At 45.6% G+C, this 17,840-nt stretch overlaps 1 protein-coding gene across 5 annotated transcripts in view; it reads left to right on the forward strand.

The window, feature by feature from the left end:
• Positions 1 to 1,308: 1,308 nt before the first annotated feature.
• The window catches only part of MCTP2 (multiple C2 and transmembrane domain containing 2), a 161,587-nt gene continuing 145,055 nt past the window's right edge, over positions 1,309 to 17,840 (forward strand). For all 5 annotated transcript variants that reach the window (XM_073304233.2, XM_073304239.2, XM_073304236.2 and 2 more), the window contains exon 1: positions 1,309 to 1,414. The gene's annotated coding sequence lies outside the window, so the exon portion shown is untranslated. The remainder of the gene's footprint in view (positions 1,415 to 17,840) is intronic.

Consider the following 17,840-nt stretch of genomic DNA (forward strand, 5'->3'; position numbering starts at 1 on the left):
TGTGGGCCGTGGAGCTGAGCGAAGGAGTTCGTGGGGCGGCTGGCGGAGCGGAGCGCCGCTATGGGGCGGTCAGCTTCAGATCATGTAAGGTGCCTCTTACCCCCGTCCCATTTCCACCCAGGTTGGGAGGTAAAGCTCCGCAGATAAACTTTCGAACTCTGGGGCTGCCCTGACCAGGGACAGAGACTTTTGGGGCATTGGACTTTTGGGACTTTTGGGTGATTTGGGGTTGCTGGACTCAAGAACCAAAGGGAAAAGGGCATGCCCCAATTTGCTTGGGGTGGGTTTTTTTTGCTCATGGGTTGTGTTATGAATCCTGTTGGTGGTGTTTCCCCAACATAATGCCACATTGTTTCTCTCTGTTATTAAAAGGCTTTTGCTACACTCAGACTATGTGCTTGCCAGAGGGGAAGTATTGCCTCTTGGAGGCGCCCAGCGGGGGTGGTATATATTTGTCCCAGGTCACTGGGTGGGGGCTCGAGCCGGTTTGCATTGTGTTATTGGAATGGATCCCCTAGATATTGAACCCGGCCCTTGTTGCTGCCAACTCTGACGGGCAGAAGGGTTACATTTATAATGATATTCCTAAATTATTTTATTTTACCAGCATTAGTTGGAAGGAGATTTTTATCAGCAAATGTCCATAAAAGTAGATCTCACCCTAGGCACGCAAACAAAAAAAAATAAAAAAGTTATTTCCATCGATGATAACAGAAATGTACAGATTGTCCGCTAAAGGAGGAAAAATGCGGCTTGAGAATTTCTAAGAATTTGATTTAAGGATCTTTACTGTATATTTTGGCACGTGGCGATGACAAATTGTGCCTTAACAGTTATAAAGCGCCGTCTTCATGAATCGCAACGCCTGTCATTAACTAATTATTGTCTGACCGCCCCCACCCCGCCCCATTTCCTGCAACATTTTAAACGGAAAAAAAAAAAAGGAAAAAAAAGCAGTAAACAATGCTTAAACACAAACTTCGATGTGATCCTTTAGAAATGAGATAAAAATAAAGCTTGAATTCTGCCAAGCCGAATTATAACCCTCAGGGGCTGCTTGGCACCAACTCCCCCCCGCGGTCACTGACTGTCCACCACTGGTGGCTTCGGAATCGGCTTGATCCCCTTTATTTGGATCACCCTTTCCCGACCCGCCAGACGCCCCCGCCCGCCCCAAAGGTAAACCGGGAAGCGTCGAGCCCGGAGTGGGATTTCCCGGCCGGTGCCTGCCGGCTGCAGTGGGATTTCCCTGCTCGGCGGGACGCTCCGGCGGCGGCGCTTCCCCCTAACTCAGGGCTGAGGCTCCTGGAAGCCGCGGCGCTGGCGGGGCTCCTCCCCTGCGAGTGGCGGCGGCGGGGGCGAGGAAGCTGCAGCCGGAGCCGCCGGGGGAGCGGAGCCCGGGACACCCCGGCAGGTGAGAGCCGCTGCCTCGGGCGCGGGCAGGGACACGCGAGGGGGCCCCTGCCCCTGCCCCGTGAAGTTGAAGGCCAGACCCGGGGGCGGGGAAGAGGGACTCTGGGGTGCACTGACCGACGGGGAAACGAGGCGAGTGGAGGGGGCGGAGGGCTGGGCAGCTGGGTGCTGGGGTGGGGCGGACGGTGGGCTCTGGGTGCTGGGGGGGAGGGTAGGCAACTGGGGGAGGGTGGGCACTGGGCGCTGTGGGGGGGCAATGGGGGGAGGGTGGGCACTGGGTGCTGTGGGGGGGCAATGGGGGGAGGGTGGGCACTGGGTGCTGTGGGGGGGCAATGGGGGGAGGGTGGGCACTGGGTGCTGTGGGGGGCGGTGGGGCGGATGGTGAGCTCTGGGCGCTTTGAGGGGCACTGGGGGCTTTGAGGGGTGGTGGGGGAGGGTGGGCACTGGGGGCTTGGGGGAGGGTGGGGCGGACGGTGGGCACTGGGTGCTGTGGGCGGCGGTTGGGTGGACGGTGAGCTCTGGGCGCTTTGAGGGGAGGTGGGGTCAGGGTGGGCTCTGGGTGCATTGGGCAAGGTGGGGGTGGGCACTGGGTTTACGTGGGAGGAAGGTGGGGGAGAGGGCATTGGGGGGGAGATGAGGGAGTGGGCACTGTGTGCATTGGGGAAGGTGGGGAGTAATGGCATGGGGTGCACTGGAGGAAGGTGGAGGGATGTGCGTAGGGGTGGGTGTTGTGGGGCCAGGAGGTGGCAGAAGCAAGGTGCATAGTGTTGCTTCTAACTGTAAAGTTTGCCCCCTGCCCCCTTTAGTGACTGCTTCTAGTCTCGAGACAGACAGTGGGAGTTGTAGTGAAGGGGGGAGACCCCGGGTCCTCTTCTGTAAGGGATGGGATTTCCCTCTGCTTGATTTCCCTGGGACTCTCACACGTTCAGCGCACCAGCACAGCTATTCACTTGTACTTGGTTATTAAACCAGGACACTGGCTTCCTCTTGTCCCTCCACGTATCAAAAACCCCACCAGATCCTTTTCAAACAACAGGTTTGGTGATTGATTTTCTTAGGAACACGTAAGCGGAAAACCAATGGCTATACTCGGATTACAGGCTTCACTGTGACTGTTGTGAAATCTATATGGCTGGAGCAACATTTGAAAGCCAAGTGATGATGACTGGGTTGAAGTGTAAATGTTAAAGTGACAAATGTAATAATCAGATTGTATTTGTTTAAGCAAACCATGCAGTTGTGGATATTGGACACACAGCTGGCAAACACGGCATCTCCCTTCCCACCCATGAACTAATTGGTAAACAGAACAGGAGTACTTGTGGTATCTTAGAGATTAACACATTTATTTGAGCATAAGCTTTCATGGGTTACAGCCCACTTCATTGGATGCACAGAATGGAACATATAGTAAGAATCTATCTATCTATAATCTGCAGGTTGGGGGGCTGTCTGTAAGCGAGGACTGGTCTGTCTCCCAAGATCTGTGAGAGTGAGGGTTCATTTTTCAGGACAGGTTGTAGATCTTTGATGATGTGCTGGAGAGGTTTTAGTTGGGGGCTGAAGGTGACAGCTAGTGGTGTTCTGTTGTTTTCTTTGTTCTGTCCTGTAGTAGGTGACTTCTGGGTACCCTTCTGGCTCTTTCAATCTGTTTCTTCACTTCAGCAGGTGGGTGTTGTAGTTGTAAGAATGCTTGATAGAGATCTGGTAGGTGTTTGTCTTTAAGGGATTGGAGCAAATGAAATTTCCCTTACTTGAATGCTGCCCAGATAATTACCCAGTCAACTTGCTCAGGCAAGTAATGCTCCTCATGAGAGGTTTCAGAGTAACAGCCGTGTTAGTCTGTATTTGCAAAAAGAAAAGGAGTATTAGTGGCACCTTAGAGACTAACCAATTTATTTGAGCATAAGCTTTCGTGAGCTACAGCTCACTGCATCCGATGAAGTGAGCTGTAGCTCACGAAAGCTTATGTTCAAATAAATTGGTTAGTCTCTAAGGTGCCACTAATACTCCTTTTCTTTTTGCTCCTCATGAGATTACTGCTTTAGGGTTTGAACACTAAAGTCAATGGGAATGTGTCCTTGTCTTCAGTGTAAATAAGATCAGGCTTTTAATGTCTACTAGGCATAAAGGGTGGTTATGGAGGAAAGCTTGTTGCTACTAAGTATTACATTTTTTCAGCGTTTTTCCAACAGTGCTACTTGTGTATAATGCTGTAGTTTTAGTCTACTCCTAGCTGATTTATTTCCCTCTTCCCCTTAAAAGTAGCTTCTTAGAAGCATCTGAAGTTTTGCACCAGTGGCTATGCAGTAAGTGTTGGCAGGGTGGTATCATCCCTTCAGGCCTTCTGTATGTCATAACAACTTTAGTGCAATCTGTTGAATTATTGGTCTGTTACTAGGATGTCAGGCTTTATCAGTCTCAGCTTCTTATTCTTGTGTGGCAAGGTAAGTTTGGGAGCAGACTCCAGATTCTTGTTCTTCAGTACCATGTGCAGTCACACAGCCACTTTCTTGGCAGCAGCTTTGTGTAATCATCTGCTTTTGTGGATCAGAGGGAGGCATGGTTTACAGGAGGAGGATGAAACATTCTAAAATGCTCTTAATTTCCTCTGTTCCTTTTTTTTGCCTTTGAGTGGAAAATTGCTCCTGTTTTCCTCAGACCTACAGGAAGTATGCTGCCACCTCTCCATGCTCTCATTGTCTCCTATTCTTCACTGCTGCATAATAGTCACAGAGAAACTGTTTTTCTGGGAAATTAACATTTTCTGTGAAAAAAACATTCTGATTTCCTTCTTCAGGAGCTGGGGATTTAAATAACCCCCTGCAGTGTTGAGAACCCAGATCTGTAGAACTTCTCACCTGGGTGAAGCTAGGCATGTGCATAAGGCCATGTCTATAGCTGTACTGGCAAATTATCCTAGTTAGATGCAGCTTCTACTATCAAAAGTTGCCAAAGCAAAATAAGCTTTTTTGCTGGTATGACTGCTAGGGCTTTTGCTGGTATAGCTGTGCTGGAAAATACTCACGCCTGCAACCGACGTAGCTATGTCAGCAAAACTTAAAAGTACGCACTAGGCATCAGTCTCTGCAGGATCGGGCCTTAGTACATGAACAGAAAGAGAAACTGATTTAAAATTGTCTATAAACAAAACAAAGACTAAAGAAGTGCTTTACATAAGAACGGCCATACTGGGTCAGACCAAAGGTCCATTTAGCCCAGTATCTTGTCTTCCGACAGTGGCTAATGCCACATGCCCCAGAGGGAATGAGCAGAACAGTTAATCAAGTGATCCATCCCCTGTCACCCATTCACAAACAGAGGCTAGGGAAACCATCCCTGCCCATCCTGGCAAATAAGTCCATCAATGGCTATCTTCCTGAATTTATCTAGGTTTTTTTTTTTTAACCCTGCCATAGTCTTGACCTTCATGACATCCTCTGGCAGAGAGTTTCACAGGTTGACACTGCATTGTGTAAAGAAATACTTCCTTTTGTTTGTTTTAAACCTGCTGCCTATTAATTTCATAAGACCATAGTCTTTGTGTTATGACAAGGAGTAAATAATCCTTCCTCATTTACTTTCTCCACACCAGTCATGATTTTATAGACCTTTATCATATCTCCCCCTTAGTCGTCTCTTTTCCGAACTGAAAAGTCCCAATCTTATTAATCTCTCCTCATACGGCAACCATTCCATATCCCTAATAATTTTTGTTGCCCTTTTCCGAACCTTTTCCAATTCCAAAATATCTTTTTTGAGGTGGGGCGACCACATCTACACACAGTATTCAAGATTTGGACGTACAATGGATTTATATAGAGGTGATATTATATTTTCTGTCTTATTATCTATCCCTTTCTTAATGATTCCCAACATTCTGTTAGCTTTTTTGACTGCTACTGCACACTGAGTGGATGTTTTCAGAGAACTATCCACAGTGATTCCAAGTTCTCTTTCTTGAGTAGTAACAGCTAATTTAGACATTTTATATGTATAGTAGGGATTCTGTTTGCCAATATGCATTACTTTGCATTTATCAACATTGAATTTCATCTGCCATTTTGTTGCCTAGTCACCCAGTTTTGTTTTATTATCTAAATTGATGTAATTTAAAATAAAATAAGAGGTAAAATAAGACATTTGATCCTGCATTCCCTGTACAAACTACATTTTCATTGCCTTCAACGTGGCAGCTGCCTTGCATGAGGACTGCGGCCATCATGCCGAAAGATATGAAAAGTACCTTGGACGTGTACGATACGCATGCATCAAAATTTATTAGGATGGTCACATTATTGTTTTGCTTTTAATGCTAACTACTGCATTTTTGCAGTTAACTAAATCTTAATGAGAAAAATCCTCATTTTAAAAAACAACAAAAACTGAGGCCTTGTCTACCATTGATATGGTGAACAGTGTTGAGCACAGGTGTTACTACGTAGATGGTGTTACACTGGGGCTAACCCTTCACGTATGCACACTGCACTGATATAAAGCAAGTCTTTACTATTACTTTGATTATGTCCTGGAATTATTAGTCCTCTCTCAAAAAAGTTTTTATAACCATCGAACAAAGCTATCTTTAAAAAGTTACCAGTTTAAGTCAATTTTTAAAACCCATATATCAAATTCTGGGAATTTTTACTTTTTTATTTTTAAACTGTGAAAGTGGCACAGCTGAGGAGTAACATATCATGTAAAATGGAAATGACAATGAAGATTTCTGAAACATTCCTGAAATGTTGGAGGAGATTTATGCCTATGTGCTATGGTGTACCACTGAGATGTCTTAGAGAAGATTATTGCTTTGTATATCTGTCAATGCCAGCTACAGTGGACTGATCACATCAAGATACACAATTACCCTCAAGTGAAGTTTACAGGTTTTGATTTGTCCATAACAAATCTAGGAAGTTGAGGTTACAGTGTTAAATATCCACAGATTTAATTTTTTAAAGCTTATAAGGAATAGCGAAACTTAAAACAATTAAGTGTGTGTGTGTCCTTAAATTGTGAAATAATCCATTGTTTTGTCACTAGTTAAATAACAATTATTAAGTGATCAGGGTGCAAAAATACATAGTGTGATTTTACTTTTTATTTTAATTTTTAAAAAATATCTATAGATATTATAGGCGAGGAAGGATTGTTTTAGGGTCTCACTTGGAACTGGGGTACCACTGAGGTCACCTGACCCGCCAGCCTGGGTTATCTTTACACTGTGTTGCTGTTACAGGCTCTCAAGCCCCCGTCCAGCCCACACACAGGTAGGGACACACCCAGCTGCAAGAATTTTGTTGTTGCAGCCTTTGGAATTAGCTCTCCAGATCTAGATTTGCTAATATTCAGGGAATACTAGTTCCCTCAGCATTTTCTTGGGAGGTAAGCGTGTTGGTTGATAACTGTATTGATGTAGGAAGCACTAATTCTCTTGTATTAACTAACTAATGCACTGCATGTCTTTTTTTTTTTTTAATCGTCCTCTAAGGCCCTGATTCAAAGACTCCCTGTGACTTTCTTGGACTTTGGAACAAGCCTTGTCCTTAGCAATTCAGAAACAGGCAGCCATTTTCTCATGTTTAAATGTCCTAGGGCCTGATATGATCCATGCAACACTGCACATCTCACAATAACGTTATTTGAAAGTTAATCCATCCTGTGGCACTAATCAGACCAAATTTGGGAAGGAATAAACGTTTTCTGCTTGGTACAGAGTCTATAGTGACAGACTACTTCCTAATCTGTTTATTAAAGTTATGCTATTCCTATTTCAAGACTGGTCACATTTGAATAAACACTAAGCAAGGAAAGTTGATCTGTATCCAAAATGCTTCAATAAATTAAGAAAAATACATATAAAAACTTGTTGGCTCTTGTCTGTATCTAGAAGTGTAGATATGGACAGCTGGAGTGGGGATAGTTCTTATATGCATGAGCAAAACACGAGAGGTTAGAAGATAATTAAATCCATTAAAGGTTTAGGTTTAAACTTCCAATACCCAAGCTTTGACATTGAGAAATAAATAAATATAAGTACAAGGAAGTAGTGCGATTGAATGGTAGATTAATAGACTTTTCCCCCCAGTTAAGCTCTGTTTTTACTTTGTAACTACAGGGAGAGGATAGTTTGTAAGACTTATTTGGCTTCTTGGATGCGCTTTGATCACCCTTGGTTATACCTCTGAATGAGGCTATGTCATGCTTACTAGGCAGTTTTGGAGCTCTCTTCATCTCCCATATTGCCCTGTCTCCATCCCTGCACTCTGCAACACATGCCGGCAGTAGCATATTTGCTCAATTTCTTCCATTTTCACCTTCATTTTTGCCTCTCTGCACCTCCCGTGTCAAGAGCTCTGACATGGCTCCAGGATCCCTCTTGAGTCATCAGGCTTGCCCCTCTTCCAAGCTCCTGTGGCCCTTCTTGCTACACCCTGGACATTTGCCCTGGCCTTCTCTGACTCTTGGAAAGACTCCCCTTTCTCATGTGGGATGTTAGTTTTATACAGGGAGTCCTCTGACTTATGATGCCACTTACGATGCTTTTCAATTGACTGCCTGTTTCGCCCCTACGACGCTGGATTTGCATAAAGTTAGCTTGAAATCACTTCCTAGTTGCATTATACTGGTATGGAGCTGGAAGTGGTCGCTTCTGATCAGCTTTGAGACAGCAGGGTAGCTTGTTGCCGTGTAGGGTTGCTGCTTGTTTTTGATGGATATCGCAGCTTTAAAGTTGGGCTACAAAGTTGAAGTGAGAATTGACTTAAGCATGGATTTATGTTCTGCATTTTGTCCCATAAGCCATGTCTACTGATTTCCAGTCCAGTGGCAGGACCATCCTTCCTGACAAATCACTAGTTAGAGCTGGCCTCCATAATTACTCGTTGTTTTTGGGGTGCTATTCTTATTGTCCAACAGTTGAAATCTAGAGGGAGACATTACTACAACAATGATTTATGATCTGAATAACATGCCTCACAAACAATTCCAAGCACATAATATGCATTTCAGTAAAGCAAAGAAAATGTATACTTTTATTATCAAAAAATGTAGGCTATATTTACAGGATGGAAAACAGTGACTCTCAAAAATATTTGGGGCGAGTGGTGGATGATTAGCTGAACATGAGCTCCCAGAGTGATGCTGTGGCCAAAAAGACTAATGTCATCCTTGGATGCATAAACATGGGAATCTTGAGTAGAAGTAGAGAGGTTTACTTGGTTCTGCCTCAGTGCAGAAGGCTGGACTAAATGACTTCTCAAGGTCCCTTTCAGCCCTACATTTCTATGATTCTGTATTTGACATAGGTGCGACTACTGCAGGAATACTGTGTTCAATTCTGGTGTCCAGAATTCAAGAAGGATGTTGATAGACTGAAGTGGGGTCAGAGAAGAGCCACAAGAATGATTACAAAGGATTAGAAAACATGCTTTTTAGTTATAGACTCAAAGAGCTCAATTTATTTATTTTAATGAAGAGAAGGTTAAGGGGTGACTTGATTATAGTCCATCAATGTCTACATGGAGAACAAATATTTTAAAATTGGCTCTTCAATCTAGTAGAGAAAGCTGAAGCTAAACAATTTCAGACTGGCAATGAGGTGTAAATTTCTAACAGTGGCAGTAATTAACCATTGGAACAATTTACCAAGGGTCATTCTCCATCACTGGCAATTTTTAATATCAAGATTGGATGTTTTTCTAAAAGAGATGCCCTAGGAATTTTGTTGGGAAAGTTCTATGGCAGGGATTGATAACCTTTGGCACGCAGCCCATCAGGGAAAGCCCCTGGCAGGCTGGGCCAGTTTGTTAACCTGCAGCATCTGCAGGTTTGGCTGAACGCAGCTCCCACTGGCTGCAGTTTGCCCCTCCAGGCCAATGTGGGCTGCGAGAAGTGGCGTGGGCCAAGGGATGTGCTGGCTGCCCTTCCTGCAGCCCCCATTGGCCTGGCACGGCGAACCGCGGCCAGTGAGAGCTGTGATGGGCCAAACCTGCAGACGCGGCAGGTTAACAAACCATCCTGACCCCACAGCAGATTTCCCAGGCAGGCCATGTGCCAAAGGTTGCTGATCCCTGTTCTACAGTATGTGTTATACAGGAGGTCAGACTAGACTACCCTTCTAGCCATGAAATCTCTGAATTTTACAGTGAGAGATTAAAGGAACTCATTTAAACTATTTAGTTTGTTAAAAAGAAATTTGAGATGACTTAATTATGATCTAGAAGTACCAGTTCAGGAAGAAGAGATCTGATATTAGCGGGCTCTTTAATCTAGTGTAAGGGGACTGTTGCCCCCTTACTAACATTCAGTGGGGGTGTTTTAGTTGCTAGCTCCCAGTACTAAAACGGGGGAAGGGTCGATGGGAAACCAGGACCTGGGGACTGGCAGTCCCCAGGAACAATGGGGAGAGGCCAATGTTCCAGGTCAGCCTGAATGACAGGGTGGGCAGGCTAATCAGGGAGTCAGGAGGCGAGGGAGGTCCCATCCTCCGTGTGAGCTGGATTTGCCTGGGTCAGACAGAGTGGGGCTAAGCTAAGGAGAAAGCAGGGGCCTGAGCTAAGCTGGGGAGCAGAGCTGGGCCAGATCTAGAGGGACCAGAAAAGCAGCCCAGAGAGAGCAGACCCTGTCCTGGGAGCAGAGCTGCAGCCCCAAAGCCAGAGGCACAGTCCAGAGAGAGCAGACTTGCCCTGGGAGCAGAGCTGCAGCAACCAGAGCCAGAGGGGCCAGAAAAGCAGCCCAGGAAGCAGGTCAGTGCTGGGAGCAGAGTCACAGAAGCAGCCTGCAGAGCAGACCTGCCTGGGAGCAGAGCTGCAGCAACCAGAGCCAGAGGGGCCAGAGCAGCAGCCCAGGGAGCTGGAGGCAGAGCAGCAGCAGTGCAGAGACAGAGTGGTGCAGCTGGGGCTGGAGCAGACCGGAGCTGGGTGCTGTGAGCAGCTGGGGAGAGCGAGGGGGACCCTGGGCAGCGGGCCCAGCACAGGGAGACGCCTCAGCCAAGGGGCTCTGCAGGCCAGGCTTGGATCGTAACCCTGACAGGTCAGGGGCAACACTGGGAAGAAGGGTCCTACCACTTAGAGCCTGAGAGCGTGTGGCCACCACCAGAGCGAGTGTCCAACCCACAGCATCCCTGCAGCACAGCCAGGGCCGGAGAAGAAGGCCTGGGACTTACAAGGAACAGACTGTGAACTGCCCTGACGTTCCAGAGACATTGTTTGTGATGCTCCCTGCCACAGAGCGGGGTGATGTGTTTCCTTTAACCTTTCCCATTTTTTCTTATTCTTTTTAAAATTAATTGTTGATTAAATAACTTGCATTTGCTTTCACTTGTATGTAATGGTCAGTGGGGGTCAGAGAAGTGCCCAGTGCAGAGAGAGTACCCCAGAGTGGGGACACCCTAGCCGTTGTCCTAGGTGACCACAGCAGGGTTGGGGGTCGAGCCCCCCAGGAATCCTGGACCCAGCCTTTTTGGGGTTACAAGGACTCTGCCAGACAGGAGAGTGGAAGGGGAGTCCTCAAGGGCAGGGAGGCCCCTGGGTAAAGGAAGTAGGAGCGAGGACTCAGATCCTTTTGCTAGCCCACTTCACCAGGGTAGTGCAGAAGCCAGGAAAGTTCCCCACAATAGCGGGACTATTCCCCTGCTTACACTAGCATACAAAGACATAACAAGATCCAATGGATGGAAGTTGAAGCTAGCAAAGTTCAAACTGGAAATAAGATACAAAATTTTAACAATGAGGGTAATGAAGCATGAATCACTGGGTAAAATTCTGTGTTTGTCTTATGTTAGGTAGGAGGTCAGACTAGATGATTGGAATGATCCTTTCTGACCTTAAAACCCATGAGTAAGTCCGCACAATAAGTACAGTTTCAGAGTAGCAGCCGTGTTAGTCTGTATTCGCAAAAAGAAAAGGAGGACTTGTGGCACCTTAGAGACTACCAATTTATTTGAGCATAAGCTTTCATGAGCTACAGCTCACTGCATCCGATGAAGTGAGCTGTATCTCATGAAAGCCTATGCTCAAGTAAATTGGTTAGTCTCTAAGGTGTCACAAGTACTCCTTTTCTTTTTACAATAAGTACAGTGTGGACAGAGGTAGTTCTGAGTTCACTAAGCAGTGCTCTACAAATGTCCATCAGAACTGGTCTGGAGAGACCATCCTTAATGGGAGAGAAGATTGTTCAGTTTCCTTGGGATTTAGATGGAATAATGCTGTGTCTTACAATAGCCTTCCTATATCCCCCACCAAAACTGTACACAAATTCCTGGTTAATACTCTTGTTAGTAAATTCTTGTTAGTAGGAAATACACTGTTAGTCCTGAGACGGAAATGAGAACCAGATGCCTAAAAAGATCTGAAAGTGAAATTCAGACTCTGAATCATCAAGTACTGTATTCCAGACACTAATGGAAATAAAAGTGGCAGCAACCTAATTTAAAAAATCAAGTGTCCCTGCCTTTGGGAGTGGTGTGGCTTGATTATTAGTAGCTACGATGTCTTGAAGCTATGGTGAACATAGATCCGTACTGTTGAATTGGGCTTTCGGAGAAACTGCAGTGACAATGCTAAGCAGATAATGTAAAAGTAATTTCAGATGTGGATAAGGTGAGCTCCAATATGCATTTTGACATATGTCCCCGGCCAGCACATCCCTCGGCCCCCGCCGCTTCCTGCAGCCCCCATTGGCCAGGGACAGCAAACTGCTGCCAGTGGGAGCTGCGATCGGCTGAACCTGCAGACGCTGCCAGTAAACAAACCAGCCTAGCCTGCCAGTGGCTTTCCCTGGCAGGCCATGTGCCAAAGGTGACTTAGTTCCCTGACTTAGTTCCTTGCTCTTTATAACTCTGTTCCCTAGACCTTGCTGCCTGGATGCTGGGAAATGGAGCACTTTGGGATAAGGAAAACTGGGCTGCAGAACAGTTTGCTTAGTGGAGTTTTTGGACCTGTTCCAGGCAAGGTTAGATTGTAACTGGCAGTTGTATGATGCCATTCCTGCTGTATGATGCTGATCATAGAGGTCCTGTTAATATTTACTGTTAAGAATCTTGCTTAACAAAAACATATTACAGGGTCACACAGTTGACACCTTGGCTATTTTATGGCTAAAACATGTGATGCCTACGTAAGCCCTTTTGACTTTTTTCCTTTTTAGACTTATATTCCCCGTTTCATCTCCCTACCTTCTATTTTGAACATATTTCCATCTTTCTTGTATCATTTGTGCATCCTCTAATAATAATTTTAAGAGATGGTTTTTATAGATTTCTCTTGCTAGAGTGCATAGCTGCCAAGTTTCAAGGAGTTCCATGTGACATCGTATGCAAGTTATTTAATGATTTAATTTGTATAGTACAAAACAGTTTGCACTTAGGCACAAACTTCTTCTTTTTTAAGCTTTGCGCAGTGAGGGCTGATGAAAGGCAACAACTCATTTGACCTCCAGTGGAAACAAATCACTGATTTCCCTCACAGGGTTGGTTCCCCAGGGCAGTTGTGAGAAGGCAGGTCCTTATTCCTGGCACTTCTCAGAATTAAAGGGAGGAGTTGGCATCATGGCAGGTAAATTAAGGTCTAAAGGAGGTGCAGTTGCCGTGCAGGAAGGAGCTGGAGGTAGTTATTGGTGTGAACCTGGAGGAGTTAGCCCTATTAGCCCCTTCCATGCATCAGTTCCAGTTCCCGCCCTGTCTTTCTATTGGTTCCTGAGCCTCATTCAACCCATTCAAATCCCCCATCATCCCCACTCACATTCTGTTTCCCTATTAACTCCTGACCTCTCCATAGCTCCCTCCAGTAGCTCCTGTCCTACTCACTCTTAGCTTGGCCAATAGCCCCTGAGTCCTCCGAGCAGCTCCTCCTTCCCCTTGGTACCTCGCATTAGTCTGTTCTCTCCCCTCTGTGGTGCAGCCTTACCAGACATGTCCTCTGCTGAGCTCCACGCAAATATGAACTGGGAGGCAAGAGCAGGCAAAGGAGGAGGCACCGAGGCTGCCTACTCTTTCTCGGCAGTGCCCCAGCGACTTTGGTGGCTCTCTCTGTGTGGTATTTGTGTAGTGAGGGTACTGTCTGAATGTGCAGTTTGCTGTGAGCCCTGATGTTAGAAAAACATCATGAAATAAATAAGATTTTCTGCCTCCCGCTGGTACAGCTATGAGGCATGCTGTCCTGGGTCTTGCTTTGTGTGGCAGAAAGGGTGGAAAGTATTGGTGAGAAATTTTGTATATAGCACTTCTTCTGTTTTAGAAGATAATGTAAGAAGTGAAAGTAATAGCTCCACAAGTTGGAGGCAGGTGCATATTTTTTTTTTCTCCACTAACTTTCACTACCAGGTACTATTTTAAGATGTCTGTAACATTTGATTCTTCATTTACTGCCCAGAGTTAGTCTGCTTTTATGTGAAAAGAAAAACAAATTCTTCAGATTGTGTAGGGAGTCTCCAAGTAGCTAGGGCTGCTTCCTTCCTCTCCCCAGTCAGGACTGCAGACAAATGAGTATGCAGATCATGTACTCATTATTGTAACTCATTGTATATGTGACCGGTTATTTAAAAAAAAAAAAAAAAAAAAAAAAAAGGCAAGAGCCCAGGGCTTAAAATACCCAGGGATCTCTGTGTACAAGAAAAAATAAAATAAAAACAAATCTCACAACAAGCTTTGTAAAATAAATGTTGTTAAGTTCAGTGTTTGCCTCTAGAGTTTTTACATTATGACGTTCATCTGCAGAGACCTAGATTTCCTTCAGATAACATGAATAAAAGGAAGTCTGTTTCTGTTGATCTGTTTTTATTCAAGCATTGCAGCATGCAAGAGTTGTCTTTGGTGAAGCAGTTAGCATTTAACGTACTGCCTAATATAGTGTAAAGTGATGGTAAGAGAGGAATGGACCAAACCAAAAGACTATAATGTGCACGATTCCAGTATGTCACCGTTTCCCACCTTTTCTAGCTGAAGGATCCCAAAGTGCTTTTCAAAGAATTATGCAATAATAGAGAGAGATTACTTTCAATTGAAACTGCAGGAAAAATTTAGGAAGGAAAAAAAATGTTATTGCCAGAGTTGGAATTTGGCAAAAACACGTAAACCCCTGCTGTTGCAAAAAGTCCTATGAAATCTTGAATGACCATATGTGATTAGGACTTTATCTACACATTTGCACCTGCAGGAGCCAGTAACACCAGCCTGGGACACTTCTTTGTATTGACACAGAGGGAAGAATAGTCTGCATCATATTCAGGACCAGCTCTAGGCACCAGCAAAGCAAGCACGTGTTTGGGGTGGCACATTTCTCAGGGCGGCATTCCGGCCATCCCATCCCCCCTCCCCACCAGCTGAGCCCACCGGCTGCTCCCTCCACCCCGCGCATGGGTGGAGCTGGGGACGCTGCTCCCCACCCCGCGCCAGGGCAGGCTCCCACCTTGCAGGTGAGATTGTAGCCCTGCCTGAGCGGCGGGGACTGCTTGTGGACCTCTGCGGTGCCAGTCCAGCCAGAACAGAACCCGGTCCCCAGACCCAATTTATGAGAAACTGGGTGCATCGGAAGACACTAACGTTTTTCATTACAGTGTATAGTTGAACCCAAATTGTTTGTAATTGTGATTTTGTTAAAATTAAATGAGTACACTAGTAGGAAATTGTTTTATTTCACTAACTACAAATTCTCTATTTTCATTTTTTTAAAATTTGTAAACAGCCAAAAAACAAAACAAAAACATTGCAAACATGTTAAATGCCAAAAAAAAAAAGGGGGGGGGGCAATTTTTTTTTGCTTGGGGTGGCAAAAAACCTAGAGCTGGCCCTGATCATATCTGTATCATTGAGGTATTCCTTGTAGGTCTCCTATCCACATTTTGGCCCTGTTTAGCTTATGAGATAAGAAATCACAGCGCTGGGAGGTATGGCTGCAAGCCCATCCAAATCAATGCTTCATATTGGCATCACCTGTTCTACAAGAAAAGTTAAATGATTTAAGCAGCCAACATTGCAGGGATAAAATCATGACCCTATTGAAGTGAATGGGGCTCAGATTTCCCTCGAAACGTTTAAAATAAAGTCATCACATGGGGAACTGAATTTGAAAGCTCAAGGATAAACTGATAAACTTGAATGCAAACAAAGGACTACCAGTACTTTGCAAAAGTATTTTCATAATCCTTTTGATTAGGATTGCTTATCCGAGGCAGGCTATGTTTCCAGATAAGTAACTAAAAGCAAGCCATTAAAATGTAAGTATGCAAAGCTTTCTGTCTCTCAAATTATTTGCTTATAATGGTAACGATTTATACTTGAGTGAGGTTCTGTAAGCAGTGATGGGAAAGGTCTGATATATCTAACGTGACCTGTTTCATATCTAACACACTTTAACATACCCTAAGTCAAGTCTGTCTATCAATTAGCTGCAAAAATTAAAGAGAATAACGGGTATGTCTACACTACGAAATTAGGTTAAATTTATAGAAGTCGTTTTTTTAGAAATCGTTTTTATATAGTCTATTGTGTGTGTCCCCACACAAAATGCTCTAAGTGCATTAAGTGCATTAACTTGGCGGAGTGCTTCCACAGTACCGAGGCTAGAGTCGACTGCCGGAGTGTTCCCGCAGTCTCCGCCGCCCATTGGAATACTGGGTTGAGATCCCAATGCCTAATGGGCAAAAACATTGTCGCAGGTGGTTCTGGGTACATGTCGTCAGGCCCTCCCTCCCTCCGTGAAAGCAAGGGCAGACAATCGTTTTGTGCCTTTTTTCCTGAGTTACCTGTGCAGAAGCCATACCATGGCAAGCATGGAGCCCGCTCAGCTCACTATCACCCTACGTCTCCTGGGTCCTGGCAGACGCGATACTGCATTGCTACACAGCAGCAAACCATTGCCTTGTGGCAGCAGATGGTGCAATAGGTCTGATAACCATCGTCGTCATGTCCAAGGTGCTCCTGGCTGCCTCGGTAAGGTTGATCAGGAGCACCTGGGCAGACATGGGCGCAGGGACTAAATTAGGAGTGGCTCGACCAGGTCATTCTCTTTAGTCCTGCCGGCAGTTCTATTGTACCATCTTCTGCCGAGCAGGCAGGAGATGAGGATGGCTAGTAGTCCTACTGCACCATCTGCTGCCAGCCAAAGATGTAAAAAGATGGATGGAGTGGATCAAAACAAGAAATACACCAGATTTGTTTTGTATTCATTTGCTCCCCCCTCCGTCCGTGAAATCAATGGCTGACAATTGTTTCGGTGAGGTCTGTCAGGGGCACCTTGAAAAGTTTAATGGAGATTCAGTCCTGCCTGAAATACCGGGGGGAGGGATAGCTCAGTAGGTTGAGCATTGGCCTGCTAAACCCAAGGTTTTGAGTTCAATCCTTGAGGGGGCCATTCTGTGTGACAGTTTTTGTTTCTCCTTGAAGTAAAGCCACCCCCTTTGTTTTTAATTCCCTGTAAGCCATGTCGTCAGTCACCCGTCCCTCCGTCAGAGCAACATCAGACAATCGTTCTGTGCCTTTTTTCTGTGCAGACGCCGTACCACGGCAAGCATGGAGCCCGCTCAGATCACTTTGGCAATTAGGAGCACATTAAACACCACACACATTATCCAGCAGTATATGCAGCACCAGAACCTGGCAAAGCGAAACTGGACGAGTAGGCGACGTCAGCGCAGTGACGTGAATGATGAGGACATGGACACAGACTTCTCTCAGAGCACGGGCACTGGCAATGTGGGCATCATGGTGCTAATGGGGCAGGTTCACGCGGTGGAACGCTGATTCTGGGCCTGGGAAACAAGCACAGACTGGTGGGACTGCATAGTGTTGCCGGTCTGGGACGATTCCCAGTGGCTGTGAAACTTTCGCATGCATAAGGGCACTTTCATGGAACTTTGTGACTTGTTTTCCCCTGCCCTGAAGCGCAAGAATACCAAGATGAGAGCAGCCCTCACAGTTGAGAAGCAAGTGGCAATAGCCCTGTGGAAGCTTGCAACGCCAGACAGCTACCAGTCAGTTGGGAATCAATTTGGAGTGGGCAAATCTACTGTGGGGGCTGCTGTGATGCAAGTAGCCAACACAATCAAAGATCTGCTGATATCAAGGGTAGTGACCCTGGGAAATGTGCAGGTCCTAGTGGATGGCTTTGCTGCAATGGGATTCCCTAACTGTGGTGGGGCCATAGACGGAACCCATATCCCTATCTTGGCACCGGACCACCAAGCCTGCGAGTACATAAACAGCAAGGGGTACTTTTCAATAGTGCTGCAAGCTCTGATGGATCACAAGGGACGTTTCACCAACATCAACGTGGGATGGCCGGGAAAGGTATATGACATTTGCATCTTCAGGAACTCTGGTCTGTTTTAAAAGCTGCAAGAAGGGACTTTATTCCCAGACCAGAAAATAACTGTTTGGGATGTTGAAATGCCTATAGTTATCCTTGGGGACCCAGCCTACGCCTTAATGC

The sequence above is a fragment of the Lepidochelys kempii genome, chromosome 10 (genome assembly GCF_965140285.1).
Source record: "Lepidochelys kempii isolate rLepKem1 chromosome 10, rLepKem1.hap1, whole genome shotgun sequence".
NCBI lineage: Eukaryota > Metazoa > Chordata > Testudines > Cheloniidae > Lepidochelys > Lepidochelys kempii.